Source organism: Benincasa hispida, chromosome 11, assembly GCF_009727055.1.
Source record: "Benincasa hispida cultivar B227 chromosome 11, ASM972705v1, whole genome shotgun sequence".
NCBI classification, from domain to species: Eukaryota; Viridiplantae; Streptophyta; class Magnoliopsida; order Cucurbitales; family Cucurbitaceae; genus Benincasa; species Benincasa hispida.
In genome coordinates this window covers 45,810,201-45,826,158 of record NC_052359.1, presented here as the reverse complement: position 1 = coordinate 45,826,158, position 15,958 = coordinate 45,810,201, and the positions used below count along the sequence as shown (strand labels likewise).

The 15,958-nt window shown below is 40.0% G+C and overlaps 1 non-coding gene across 1 annotated transcript; it reads right to left on the bottom strand.

The window, feature by feature from the left end:
* Positions 1 to 6,737: 6,737 nt before the first annotated feature.
* Positions 6,738 to 6,844, bottom strand: LOC120092250. Its single transcript, XR_005485960.1, has one exon. It is a non-coding gene; the product is annotated as a small nucleolar RNA R71 (small nucleolar RNA).
* Between the last annotated feature and the right edge of the window lie 9,114 nt (positions 6,845 to 15,958).

Genomic DNA, 15,958 nt, shown 5'->3' with positions numbered 1-15,958 from the left:
CTGCGATGGCCCAGAAGCCGTTAGGGGCACCAAATGAGCTCTGTTCCCAAAATCGCTTGGCACACGACTTTTTTCATCATTCTTAACCCCTGGGTCTATTCTCACGTTTTCGCTGGGCGACAAAAGTTTGCACATAAAATTGTGACAGGTGTGGAGCCCCGACTTGCCTGGAGACGTTTTTGGCAACAAATGAGCTCTGTCTCAAAATTGTTTGCATAGGCTTTCTTTTCATCATTCTTAACCCTTGGTCCGTTTGTCGATTTTTCGCCTGGTGGGAAGTTCTTGCACAAAATGTGCCGCCGGGTAGCCCCAACGGGCTAGGGAGCTGTTGTTGGGCACCAAAGTGAGCTCATTTCCAAATCGTTCTAGCGCCGGCGCACGACTTTTTTCATCTTTCTTAACCCCTAGGTCCGTTTTCACGTTTTCGCCCGGCGGAAAGTTCGCGCACAAAAATTGGGTCCCGAGGCAGCTACGACGGGCCCGGGAGCCGTTTTGGAGCATCAAATGAGCTCCATTCCAGAAACTATCTAGCTCACGACTTTTTTTTTTTTTGTTCTTAACCCCTGAGTCCGTTTTCACGTTTTCCCCTGACGAAAAGTTCGTATACAAAAATTGGGCCCTGGCAGCCACGTCAGGCACGGGTGCCATTTGGGGCACCAAATGAGCTTCGTTCCCAAAACTGTCTGGCGCACGACTGTTTTTAATCATTCTTAACCCCTGGGTCCATTTTCACGTTTTCGCCCGATGGAAAGTTCACGCAAAAAAATTGGGCCCCGAGGTAGCCCTGACGGGCCAAGAAGCCATTTGGGAACCAAATGAGCTCCGTTTCCAAAACCGTCTGGTGCACGACTTTTCGAGTGCACGACTTTTTTCATCGTTCTTAACCCCTGGGTTCGTTTTCGTATTTTCGCCTGACGAAACATTCGCACACAAAAATTGGGTCGCAGGGTAGCCCCGACGAGCCCAGAAGCCGTTTTGGAACCAAATGAGCTTCGTTCCCAAAATCGCTTGGCGCACGACTTTTTTTCATCGTGCTAAACCCCTAGGTCCATTTTTGCATTTTCGCCCAATGGAAAGTTCGCGCACAAAAATTGAGCCCTGTTGCACCCCCATCGAGCCCGAGATCCGTCTGAGGCACCAAATGAGCTATGTTCCTAAAACCCTCTGGCGCACGACTTTTTTCATCGTTCGTAACCCCTAGGTTCATTTTTGGCTTTTCGCCCGGCTAAAAGTTCGTGCACAAAAATTGAGCCCAAGTGCAGCCTCGCCAGGCCCAGCCGTTTAGGGCACCAAATATGCTCTGTTCCCAAAACCATCTGGCGCGTAGCTTATTTTCATTGTTCTTAACCCTAGGGTCCATTTTCGCGTTCGCCCAGCAGAAAGTTCTCGCACAAAAATTGAGTCCTACGGAAGCCCCGATAGATCGGGAGCCATTTGAGGCACCAAATGAGCTCCGTTCCTAAAACAATCTGGTGCATGACTTTTTTCATCGTTCTTAACCCCTGGGTCCGTTTTTGCATTTTCACACGGTGGAAAGTTTGCACACAAAAATTGGGCCCCGAAGCAACCCTGACGTGCCCAGGAACCATTTGGGGCACTAAATGAACTCTGTTTCCAAAGCTTTCTGGCGCATGACTTTTTTTCATCGTTCCTAACCCCTAGGTTCGTTGGCGCACAAAAATTGGTCCCCGTTACAGTCTCGTCTGGTTTGAGAGCTGTTTGGGGCACCAAATGAGCTTTGTTCCAAAAATCGTCTGCCGCACGACTTTTTTCATCGTTCTTAACCCCTGGATCGCTTTCATGTTTTCGCCCGGTAAAAGTTTGTGCACAAAAAATGGACCTAGGGGCAGCCCCCTCGGGCCTGGGAGCCGTTTGGGTTTTAAATGAGCTTTGTTTCCAAAATTTTCTGGCACACGACTTCTTTACATCGTTCTTAACACCTGAGTCCATTTTCGCGTTTTCGCTTGGCGGAAAGTTTGCACACAAAAATTGGGCCCCGAGACATCCCCGATTACCCCAGGAGCTGTTTGGGTCACCAAATAAGCTTCGTTCCCAAAATCGTCTGTCGCACGACTTTTTCTCATTGTTCTTAACCCTTGGGTCCATTTTCGCGTTTCCTCATGGCGGAATGTTCGCGCACAAAAGTTAGACCCTGAGGTAGCCTCGACGGGCTCGAGAACTGTTTGGGGCATCAAATGAGCTCCATTTCCAAGCCCGATTTTTTTTTATTGTTCTTAACCCGTAGGTTCGTTTTTTCGTTTTTGCCCGACGAAAATTTCGCGCCTAGAAATGACTCCTTCACCTGTTTCTTCAATTACATCTTAATTTCAACTCTAATGACTCCAAATAAATTACAGATTCTTGCTAACACATAAAACCTCATAAAAAAAGAGCCAATTATAAATTTCAACGAGAAATTAAAGGGAATTAAAATGCCAAAACTCAGAACCCATATCAGTGCATTAGTTTCATATTTCTCATATAAAACACCCACCAAACCAAAATTAAACTTAATTGAATGGTTATATGATTCTTTGATACCAATTGTAGGATTGTATCAGCAACAGCAGAAGCACAAGGATCATTAAAGCTTTCTAATTCATTAATTTTGGCAAAATATAAAGCATGCTCTTGCAAAAAAACAAGTGAGTTTCAAGACATATCTCTTGTAGAACTTCTTCAAAGCTTGTTCTCCAGCTACAATCTTCTCCAAATCTTGTTGCAGACCACCTTAAGATATTCCTTACTATTCTCTTGGTACTCTAGATTGAGTTGTGGGACTCAAAACAAGCTTGAATCATGGGATGAAGAAGAAAAGCTCACATCAGTAATATTGTTGAAGAATCCTTTCTTCAACCTGAATTTTCTCTTGATTGCATGCTCGAAATTCACTTCAAACTCTCATTATATTGCAGATCAACATGCAAGGGAGAGAGTTGCATGAGTCGCAGCTCATGCTTGGAGTAAGACAAGACAAAGAAGATGGCTTTTGTGTGAGCAAGTAAAAAGATGGATAATGGAAAATATGATTTTTCCATTTAGTATTTTATTTTTCTATTTTTCAATTTTATCTAAAAAATCAAAACTTGATTTTAAATCTGAAAAATAAAATTAATTTCATAAATTAATTTTAAATAAAATTTAATTAATTTAATATCAAATATTAAATTAATTTTTACACATATCCATCTTTGTATATTTAAACCATATTTAAATATATAAATTCTCCTATTTCGTTTAATTCTAAAATTAAACACGTAATTATATCTCATATAATTACTAATTCCCTTAATTCTAATTTGAACATTTTAAATGAACTTATCACGCTATTCTAGAGCTAGTAGGTGGACCTCGTGGACTTACAGATCATGGGCTCCAACGATCCAAGATTAATTGGCTAAACTCATTAAAACAGATTAATTTCCATTTGTTAACTAATGGGTCACTCCACTAAAGCCCATAGTTGCACTATCCTCACTATAGATATATTATATTCACATGATTTAACCATAATCAGCAAATCGACCCTTCACAGGTTGTTCATAATAATGGCTGGGTCAAATATCTATTTTAGCCCCGAGATTACGTCTTATTCCTCAAGTTCCTACTGATCCTCTAATGAACAACTAGTTTGTGATCCAATCAATAAACCAAACTCTCTCAGCCCAGTGAGAGGGTGGGGCCCCTTGTTCAAGACCTGAATTTAGTACTTGAGAGAACAACCTTTCTCTTATTCTTAAATCGGGTAGACATGAACTCTGTCTTGCACCCTATGTCCCCAGCTATCTATTCGGTCTTAGCCCTGAAATGGGAGTCTTATTGAGTTGGCGCTGTTGAGCCAACCCTCACCTATGAAAATCTAAAGGTAATCCCAAATAAATAGAAGTTCATAGTTAGCTCAGGATAAAGATCGAGTTACCTAGGTCATGTAGGTGAAATAGTCAGTCCTATACAGTAAACAGCGTTATAAAGTAAGAGTGACTTATTTCTTGGTCCGATTTTATGCAAACTCATTGCATAGGACGTTCCCACTTCTCATGTCATAACATGTACAAATTAGGATCACATCGTATGAAACACTTTACAACTCTTGGTAACAACTACAGAGTAGGCCGCATCCAATGGTGTTACCAGAACAAGGTACCCAACCTTATTCATGTACCATATATCATTTTGACTATTTACTCGAACATGATCCACTCTTATGTCTTCACATAAAGTTCAAGTACTCATACAATAGTCATGGGACTTAGTTTATTGGATTTAGACTTTCATACAATTTATGAAATCAATAATAAGTATATTGATTATAGAAAATGTTTATCATTTTACAAACTGCAAGTTTTAGGTCATAAAATCCAACAATACTCCCACTTAGACTAAAACTCTAGTGGATAAATATATACAATTATATACAATTTGAGTTTACATGGAGAGAATAAAATGTACAAATACAATAAACTAGGGCGCTACAATACCCATAAATTCTCCCACTTGCCCTAGTGATACAAAACTCTTAGTCCTAGTCATACTAGGTGAGCCTTGAACATTTAGCCGAGAGGGTCTTTGTAAATGGATCAACTAAGTTGTCTTGGGAAGCAATCTGGGTGACGATTATGTCTCCTCTGTGTACAATCTTCCTGATGAGATGGTACTTTTGCTCGATATGCTTTCCTCGTTTATGGCTTTGTGGTTCTTTTAAATTTGCAACTGCTCCACTGTTGCCACAATAGAGAGTGACAGGCAGGTGCATATTTGAAACTACTTCCAGATCTGCTAGAAACTTTCTGAGCCATACTATTTCTTTTGCTGCTTTACTTGTAGCTACATACTCAGCTTCCATTGTGGAGTTAGCAATACAACTCTGCTTGATGCTTCTCCACACAATTGCTCCTCCATTTAGAGTGAATACTGACCCCGAGGTTGATTTCCTCGAATCAATATCTGTCTGAAAGTCAGAATCAGTGTATCCAGTAAGGATCAAATCTTTAGCACCATACACGAACATATAATCTCTCGTTCTCCAAAGATACTTGAGAATGTTTTTAATAGCAGTCCAATGATCATGACCAGGATTGGACTGAAATCTGCTGACAATTCCTACGGCATAGCATGAATAGGCTTAATTTCCGAATGGGTTGAATGAGTATTCCTACTCAATTCCGAATGAATAGGCATAGCATGATAATTCCTACGACATAGTATTCTGACTTTATTTATAAAATGGAATTCTCATCTCAACATCTATTCAATCTCTCCACATTTCACATGAGTAGCTAAATTTTCGAATGGGTTGAGCAACACTTAGCTAGCATGACCTTAGATCTTCACTTTATGCAATCATCTTGTCTTACGTATGCGTCATTCACCCTTTAGAGATACTTGAGAGAGTAGTCTAAAGAAAGAACCTAGACTTGAAAGAGTCAGGTTAGAATCTAGGTTTGAGAGAGTTAGATTAGAACCGCATAAGCAAGAGATAGAAACTTAGACATAAGTTCTGTTTGCTATTATGCATCATATGCACCCTAGAAATAGGATATGATAGTATGCGGTCACCTTGTGTTTGTGTGTATCATTCATCATCGCATAGACAAGAATAGAGGCTTAGACATAAGTCCTATTGACATTATCGTATACATTGCATGCGTCCTAGAAATAGGAACTATGGCATTTGTATTGAGAGATGACACGTTGTTGTGTGTGTGTAGCATGATCGCATAACTTGAACGCAATCTTAGGAAGTGTTAGCTAAATCCTTTCTCAACCTGTTCATTGCATACTCATTGTATTCTCGATTTCATCAATTCTTTACTCAAATCTGTCGCATAGGATTTATACTTAAACAAAACACCAACCAACTTATTTGTTTTTGCCACCACAAAGGAATCAATTTTACTAATGCATAGTAACTCAGTAGTCCCTGTGTTTGACCTTGGACTTACCAGGAAACCTAGTGAGATTTATACTTGGGTTTTACTAGGAAAACTTGCATGTGCAACACATAACTCATCACCACAATCTCATACCATTATTTCATCACATTTACAATGCATCAAGTTTTTGGTGCCGTTGCCGGGGACTACGGCAGTACATATTGCGCTAACAGTAATCTTTGATGTTGTTTGTAGCTTTCGACCTTTATGCATTGCCATTCCTTTGGTAAGGGAAGAAGCAGGTGTCATATGAGCAAAGAACGCATTCCTTAGCCTAACTATGACCCAGAGATTGAAAGAACGTTTCGAAGAAGACGAAGAAACAACCGCCGACAACAACAAGAGAGAAATCCTAACATGGCGGAATAACTAGAAGATAAAGCAGCAAACGCGAATAATATCATGGTAAACCCCATTCTCCTGGCGAACGACCGCAATAGACCCATCCGGGACTATGCGTCGCCTAACCTCTATGATTTCTCCCCAGGAATAATGAGGCCAGCTCTGGATGGATCGAGGTTTGAGATGTATCCGGTTATGTTGCAGATGATTCAGACGGCCGAACAGTTTGGTGGAAGGTGTGGCGAGGATTCGTACACCCATCTCCGGAGTTTTATTGAAATCTGCAATACGTTTGTGTTCCCAAACATCTTAGCTGAAGAAGTTCGACTAACACTGTTCCCATTTTTGCCGTGCGACCAAGCAAGGAAATGGGCCTATTCTCTCGAACCAGGGGAGATAACGTCTTGGGAATAAGTAGTAAAGAAGTTCATGAAGAAATACTTCCCCCTTACCAAGAACGCAAGAAGGAGGAAGTTGATTACAAATTTTGAACAAGAAATTGATGAATCGCTCAGCGATGCCTGGGCGAGGTTTAAGAGACTGGTGCGAGATTGTCCGCACAATGGCTTACCTGACTGTCTCTAAATGGAAATCTTTTATCATGGTTTGAACCCTGCATCATAGACGGCTGCCAATGCTGCAGCAGCTAGAGGTCTGCTTGACAAAAATTAAGATGAGGCTTAAAATATCCTTGATCGCATATCAAAGAATCACGAAGATTGGAGGGAAAGCGATCAACGATTAAAAATTCGAGAAGGTGACGTAAACAATGGGGCCATCACATCCCTACAAAATCAAATGAATGCGATAATGAATATGATATAGGGCATCACAATTAATAACCCGGGAAAGCATAGAGGGCAGGTAAACACAATTGATCAGACGAGCATAAGTTGTGCCTCTTGTGGAGAAGCCCATCCTATGTAAGAATGTCCAAGGAACCTGCAATCTATATTCTTCGTAAAGAAAAATACTTTCTTTAACACTTACAACCCTGGGTGGAGAAACCACCCCAATTTCACGTGGAAAAATAATCAACAGAGTTATCAACCCATGGCCGAAAAAGAAGAGCTGCCAGGATTTTTCCCGCGAACAAATGGTAAATCGCAAAATCAAGTAGCAGTTCGCAAGCACCTCCATCTTCTTCCCTGGAGAGCTTGTTAAAGCACTATATTGAGAAGAATGAAACAGTACTCCAGAATCAGGCGACTTCTATCCGTAATCTCGAAATCCAAATAGGACAAATTGCGGGCGAGTTGAAGAATAGACCATAAGGGGCATTGCCGAGTTCGATTGAGCTCCCTCGCAACCCGGGGAACATAGGAAAGGAGCAATGTCAAGTTGTGACTTTACGAAGCGGGAAGAAAATTGCGGAAGAAAAGACGGAGCCAAGTAGGACTACTCCAGTTGTGATGGAATCCAAGACCCCGTTGACACATGATGAACCAGAAGAAAATGAGACGATGGAACCGGAAGTTGTGTCCACGTCTAAGCTTATGGAGCAGGGAACCGTGAAGGTACAACTGCCACCATTCTCGCAAAGATTCTATGAAGTGCAGTACCATCGCTTCATGGAAATGTTAAAACAGTTGCACATGAACATCCCGTTCACTGAAGCGATTGAACAAATGCCAAAGTATGCTAAGTTTTTTAAGAACATGGTGACAAAGAAAAGAGCACAGGGAAGTTTGCAACGGTGGCATTAACACAAAAGGCAAACACCATAATTCCACTAAAGACGCACTACCCGGAAGTTTCACGATACCCTGCTCAATTGGTGGGATATATATAGGTCAAGCGCTTTGTGATCTTGGGGCCAGTATCAACTTAATGCCCCTTTCAATTTTCAAATAGTTGAATGTGGGGCAGCTGGGGCCCATAACAGTGACTCTCCAGCTGGCGGACAGGTCCCTTGTTCACTCGGAGGGAAAGTTGAAGGATGTCCTGGTCTCAATTGACAAATTTATTTTACTGGCAGACTTTATCACTCTTGATTACGAAGCGGACAAGGATGTACCCATCATATTGGGATGACCATTTTCATCCACTGGTTGCGCTCAAATTGATGTGTATAAGGGAGAGATCACGCTGAATGTAAATGGGAAGAAGCTCAGGTTTGACATTATTAAAGCCATGAAGTATCCGGAAGATGAGAACCTATCTGATTCTGACAATGAACCTAGTTGTAATGAAGAAGAAGAGTCCGCAGATGGAGGTGAAAGAGATAATGCGACCGCATCCGTAGAAACTTGCAATGCGATCATGGAAACAACAAACAAAAAAAAAGAAATTGACGTTGAACGAAGAGAGAAAAGCATAACAACCATCCTTGAAACAACCACCCACCGTGGAATTAAAAACCTTGCCAAGCCATCTGAAGTATGTTTTCTTAGGGTAAAATGAAACTCTGCCAGTGATAATTTCCTCTGCGGTATAAGAAGAATAAGAAAATGTACTGCTGAGCATCCTGAAGAAGTACATAAAAGCAATAGGATGGACGCTAGGAGACATAAGAGGAATTAGCCTTGCATATTGCATGCACAGGATACGTCTCGAAGAAAACCAAAAAGGGTCTATCAAACCTCAACGCAGATTAAACCCTACGATGAAGGAGGTTGTGAAAAAGGAGATAATCAAATGGTTGGACGCAGGCATTATATATCTAATTGCAGATAGCACATGGGTTAGCCCCGTGCAATGTGTGCCCAAGAAGGGAGGAATGACGGTAGTCCCAAATGCAAATAATGAATTAATACCAATGAGGGTTGTCATTGGCTGGAAGATCTGCATGGACTACTGCAAACTCAATGCGGCAACGAAGAAGGATCATTTCCCCTTGCCTTTTATTGACTAGATGCTAGACCGCCTAGTAGGAAATGATTACTTCTAATTTCTAGACGAATATGCGGGCTACAACAAAATAATAATTGCTTCTAAAGACCAAGAGAAAACCACATTTACCTTTCCCTATGGAACGTTTGCTTCTGTCGTATGCCGTTTGGATTATGCAATGCGTCAAGCACGCTCCAGAGGTGCATGATGGCCATCTTCTCTGAGTATCTTGAAGATTCAGTGGAAATTTTTATGGATGACTTCTCAGTTTACGGGCAAATATATGAAGTCTGTCTGAACAATTTGGAGAAGATACTAAGGAGATGTGAAGAGACAAATCTTGTGCTGAATTGGGAGAAGTGCCACTTCATGGTGAATGAAGGTATTGTGCTCGGGCACAAAGTTTCCAAGGAAGGGCTGAAGGTGGATAAGGCAAAGATTGAGGCCATTGAAAAGCTCCCACCTTCAGTAAATATGAAGGCTGTCAAAAGTTTCCTGGGACATGCACGATTTTATCATCATTTTGTGAAGGACTTTTCGAAGATTGCTCGACCATTGAGTGCATTGTTGGAGGCCGATAAAGCGTTTGACTTTGATACACAGTGCCTCAACACATTCAAGATACTGAAGAACGCATTGATAACTTTACTTTTGTTGATCGCACCTGACTGCACACAGCCATTTGAGCTAATGTGCGATGCTAGCGGTTATGCGATGGGGGCAGTGCTACACCCCATCGCGTATGCGAGTAGAACCTTGAACCCTGCCCAAGCGAATTACACTACTACTGAAAAAGAACTTCTTACGGTGATCTTTGCATTGGAAAAATTTAAAGCTTACTTGCTGGGATCCAAAGTAATATTTCACATCGACCACTCGGCAATCAAATATTTAATGACCAAGAAAGATGCAAAGCGGAGGTTAATTTGATGGGTTCTCCTCCTTCAAGAATTCAACATGGAAATCATTGATCGCAAGGGGACGGAGAACCAGGTTGCAGACGACCTATCAAGATTAGAAAATCCGAAAGTCGACCGCAATCAGTCGGAGATGAACGCAACCTTCCCAGATGAGTAGCTATTCAAAATTGAAGAATTGCCATGGTATGCAGATGTGGTCATTATCTGGTCTGTGAATAATTTTCTGAAAATTACACATCCCACCAAAAGAGGCGGCTTATGCACGAATGTAAATCCTATTAATGAGACGAGCTAAATCTTTACAAGAGGGGGTCAGACCAGATCTTGCGTCTATGTGTACTAGAAACTGCTCACTAGCGCATACTATCCCAATGCCACGACTCACCGTATGGTGGACACTTTGGAGGTAAACGCACAACAACAAAAGTGCTACAAAGTGGGTATTTTTGGATGACTCTATTTAAGGATGCAAGAGACTATTCTATGAGATGCGACAGGTGTCAACACACAGAAAATATTTCATGGAAGAATGCGATGCCAATGAATATTATCTTAGAATTGGAGCTATTCGATGTATGGGGCATAGACTTCATGGGACCATTTTTACCATCAAATGGTCACAAGTACATTCTATTGGTCGTCGATTATGTCTTCAAATTGGTAGAAGTGGTATCGTGCATCGCAAGCGATGCAACGATAGTCTCCAAATTCTTGCGAAGAAATAATTTCACTCGTTTTGTCACCCCACATGCCATAATAAGTGACGAAGGCTCCCACTTTGTCAATGGTGTCATCAATAAATTGCTGCTCAAGTATAATATCCACCATAAGGTCGCCACCGCATACCATCCATAGACAAACGGCTAAGTCGAGGTGTCCAATAGGGAAATCAAATTGATCCTAGAGAAGGTGGTGAATCCTTTACGCAAACCTCCATGGATCTGAGGAATTCCTGACTGAAGAAAAATGAGTAGTCCCTGTGATAGTATGCGATACAAACTCATCAGGGACGTAATTTTTTTGAAGTATCCTTTTTATATCTTTATTTCATGAACTTACTCTACCTTTTTTCGTACAATCACCACTCTTTCAATTTGAAAAAAAAAAAAAAAAATTCAATTATGTCTTTCATATTTTTGACCCTCTTGATTTTTTTAGCAACGATCGTGGTAAACGATTGTGGTGGAGCTACGCGATAACCAAAAAACGCGACCAGTTCGGTCAGCCCATCGCAATTGAAGAATCTACCCGCCGCAAAAAAGGATGCGATCACAGATGATGCGGGAAACAGAGCATATTTGGGGGTTGTATCTTTCTTTGACCTTGTTTATTCCAAATTTTGCATTCTCACATCTCATTTTTAACATCGATAATTTTATCATCGCATCCTCTTTAGTTGGCACAATCATTGAATGATTGATTGCTTTAGTTAATCACCGAAAAATTTTTCCGTTTTCAATGATGAAACTCATGCCTTTATTTCTCATCGCATGTACTAGAATCAACTTAATTTTAGGATAGTCAATCCATGAGATATTTCTAGAAGTTAGTGGTCCACAAAATTTCTTTCAAAATGGTCTTTACGAAACTTCCTAAGCGCATAGCATGAATCATTTCAGTCTAAGCAATGAAGACATTGCTGCATTTAAATTTGGGGGTGCCGGTATTTATTTTTAACCTTACTACTTTTAGACATTAAAAAAATGTTATAACGTTGAGATCGGATCCTACTCGTAGTTGGATGTCCGCATGACACCCGTGAGGTCAAGCTAAAATGAAGGTAGGAATTGTGATCAACGCATAAATCAAAGTGATCGCAACTCCGCTGCCAAATGGGCATGAGTTTAGACTGAGGAAGAGCGCCTTGCTCGTAGTTGGATGCTCGCATGACACCCGTGGGGGAAAGCTAAAACGAAGGCAAGGCACTTGGATCAGTGCAAGGTCACAAAAATAATATCTAAACTGCGCAAGGATAAAAAAATCATTTGGAAACACCTTGGTTGAAATAAGTTTTGAAATAAATCATGCGATGTCCTGGAAACAAGTAAAGTCTTTTTGAAGGTTAAACTTGCGGTCCCTAAGTATTAGAAATATTTTAGGAAGAGACCAGGATAGAAATTAAGAAGATTTTGGTTCATAAGATTTGAATAAGGCACCTTGAGAAATCTAGGCAAGGAAAAGGCGGCTGACTTTCTAAAGAAAATCTTTAGTTTATGCTTGAGAACAAGCATTGTTTTAAATTTGGAGGTGTGACAATGGGTAGAAATGCACGTTATTACAGCATAAATAAGTAAAACAATGAGAGAATGTGATGGTAAAAATATGAAAAATCATGTCCAAAAGCATTAAATTGAGAATATTGTGATCGCATGCGCCCACGCATAAAAGCAGCTAATTTACTTATTTTGTGCAAGAAAAATGCATTGGCGCAAGTAAAATTGCGATCCAAGAAGTTCAGCGTCCGCGCATATTGCAAGAATGCGATCGCAAAGTCATGCGATCGTATGCACTCGCGAGAAGTTGCTCAAGAAGGTGACTGCATAAAGACGGCGTATCAAGGTGAAAGCTTAATAAATCATGATGGGACGAAAAGCTGATGACGGTCGAATCTGAATTTAGTTGACAAGCCGTTAATGACATACTGTAGCAAGTACATTCAAATTTTCGGTGACCATTAATCGGCGCATCAAACAGAAGATTTAATAACTTCCCGTCATTGCAATCATTAGAGGGAAAAGCTTCTTTACCTTGAGCTCTATAAATACCGAAGGCCACCATCGATAAGGAAGTTCGCCACACATAGAAGATAGTTCATATACAAATAGATAGCCGTTAGCCTGTAGTTATTCATATACTTAGAAGGTGGAGGCAAACAAAGAGAAGAAGATGCCGAGAGGACATTCCTGGATAACTCGAAAGACTGTCGGGAAGCGCTATAAAAGGGAGAGAGGGTTGACACTTGCGAAAGCAAGGATATTCTTCTGGGCAGAGTAGAGTAATAAGACAGTGTAAAAGCCACAGGAAGCAAGACATTGCTACGAGGCTTCTTATCCCTACTTTCCATTGTTGTTTTATATTCTGACTTTATTTATAAAATGGAATTCTCATCTCAACATCTGTTCAATCTCTCCACATTTCGCATGAGTAGTTAAATTTCCGAATGGGTTGAGCAGCACTTAGCTAGCATGACGTAAGATCTTCACTTTATGCGATCATCTTGTCTTATGTATGCGTCATTCACCCTTTAGAGATACTAGAGAGAGTAGTCTAAAGAAAGAACCTAGACTTGAGAGAGTCAGGTTAGAATCTAGGTTTGAGAGAGTTAGATTAGAACTGCATAAGCAAGAGATAGAGACTTAGACATAAGTTTTGTTTGCTATTATGCATCACATGCACCATAGAAATAGGATATGATAGTATGCGGTCACCTTGTGTATGTGTATATCTTTTATCATCGCATGGACAAGAATAGAGGCTTAGACATAAGTCCTATCGACATTATTGTATACATCGCATGCATCCTAGAAATAGGAACTATGGCATTTGCATTGAGAGATGACATGTTGTTGTGTGTGTGTAGCACGATCGCATAACTTGAACGCAATCTTAGGAAGTATTAGCTAAATCTCTTCTCAACCCGTTCATCGCAAACTCATTGTATTCTCGATTTCATCAACTCTTTAATCAAATCTGTTGCATAGGATTTATATTTAAACAAAACATTAATAAACTTATTTTTTTTTGCCACCGCAAAGGAATCAATTTTACTAACGCGTAGTAACTCAGTAGTCCCTATGTTCGACCCTGGACTTACTAGGAAACCTAGTGAGATTTATACTTGGGTTTTACTAGGAAAACTTGCAGGTGCAATGCATAACTCATCACCTCAATCTCATACCATTATTTCATCACATTTACAACGCATCACTCCTCCACTAGATATAAATCATATTTATATCCTTTTCCTTCAATTAATGTATCTCATACATCATGTCAACTATATCATATATAATTGACCCGTTTAATCATATAATATATAATCAAACTCTCTCTTCTCAATTTGAACACTTCAAACTGACCCAAAAACTGATTCTCAACTTGATTCCATTGAGCTACCAAGGGGACCTTATGAACCTATGGCTTGAAGCTCCAACGATACGTGAATAGCTGACTAAACTCTTTAGCCACGAGATCCACCATCCGTTAACTGCCAGGCACTCCACTAATGATCGACAGCTGCATTCTTTTAACCACAAATATATTTCTGTGTCCATTGGATATAACCAGTTAACAATACGATAACCCTTCACAGATGCTCGTAAGTACAATTGGGCCAATTTTTGCCGCTGTAGTTACATCTAACTTTTTAAGTACCACTGATCCCTCTAATGAACAATACAACATAGTCCTACTATGCATGGACACCTCTCGGGCCATGAGAAGGTGTGTGGCGCCACATCGTTCAAGCCCCAAAAGCAACCCTTAAGGGAGCAATCTATCTACTTACCCCTACTTTAGGGAATGAGTGAATTTCGTCTTGTGTAGCTGAGTTCCCAGCTTCTAAATCAAATGAATCCCCAAAGTTGTAGGTTTAAGTCGGCAATTTGGCCACTCGCATCCATGCAAATCAAAGGACTGCCCTCAAAGGCAGGAGTTCTCAACTCACTTAGTCATGTTACCTATGGTCATCCTAGTGAAGTGAAGTCTCTGTCATGAACGACGTTATATAATGAGACTATAACACTTTGTGGCCAGTCTTATATAAACTCCTTTGTATAGGCTGCCCCCGCTCGCATGTCTCCACATGAATGATCAGGATCAGACCATCTGTAGCAAGTCACAACACTTATAACTCTTCTACAAAGCAAGCCACATCCATAGTGTCACTAGGATAAGATTTCCCTCTTTTATCCATATACTACAGACCATTTTGGTTATCACTTAAGGCATAATCCACCTGTATGTCTCCACATACATGCTTAAGTTACAATGACAACCAAGGATCTTAGTTTATTGATTTGTGGTAAAGCAATTAAAACATCCCATGTTTCATAGACAACAATGAAGAAAATATCATATATTACATCACAAGCATTTGTTCAATACAGTGTTTACAAACTATAGGACCCAACGAGAGTTTAGGGCATCATCCCCAACACTCTCCCACTTGTCCTAAACTGAGTAGGGTGTATAATACAATAAGTACAAAACAATATGTAGGATTGTATCAATAGCAGTGGAAACACAAGGATCATCTAAGCATTCAAATTCACTAATTTTGACATAATATAAAGCATGCTTCTGCAGAAAAATAAGTTTCAAGACATACCTATTGTAGAACTTCTTCAAAGCTCCATCTCCAGCTGCAATCTTCTTCATATCTTGTTATAGACCACCTCAAGATCTTCCTCACTATTCTCTTGGTGCTCTAGATTGAGTTGTGGGACTCAAAACAAGCTTGAATCAAGGGATGAAGAAGAATAGCTCACTGCAGCAACCTTTGTTGAAGAACCTTTCTTCAAACCAGTTTTTCTCTAAAAAACCTTTTGATTGCATGCCCGATTTTCACTCCAATCTCTTCATTATATTGTAGATCAACATGCAAAGAGAAGAATTGCATGAGTTGCAGCTCATGCTTAGAGAAGACAAGGCAAATATATTGCTTCATGAGTGAGCTAGTTCAAAGATGGATAATGGAAAAAACCATTTTTCCATTAAAGTGTTTTAGTTTTCCAATTTTCCTTTTTCAATTTGATCTAAAAATCAAATTTTGATTTAAAAAAACTATTTGATTTTAAAAAAGAAAAAATAATTAATTTCATAAATTAACTATTAAATAAAACTTAATTAATTTAATATCAAATATTAAATTAATTTTAACACATATCCATCTTTAAATATTTAAATCATATTTAAATATATAAATTCTCC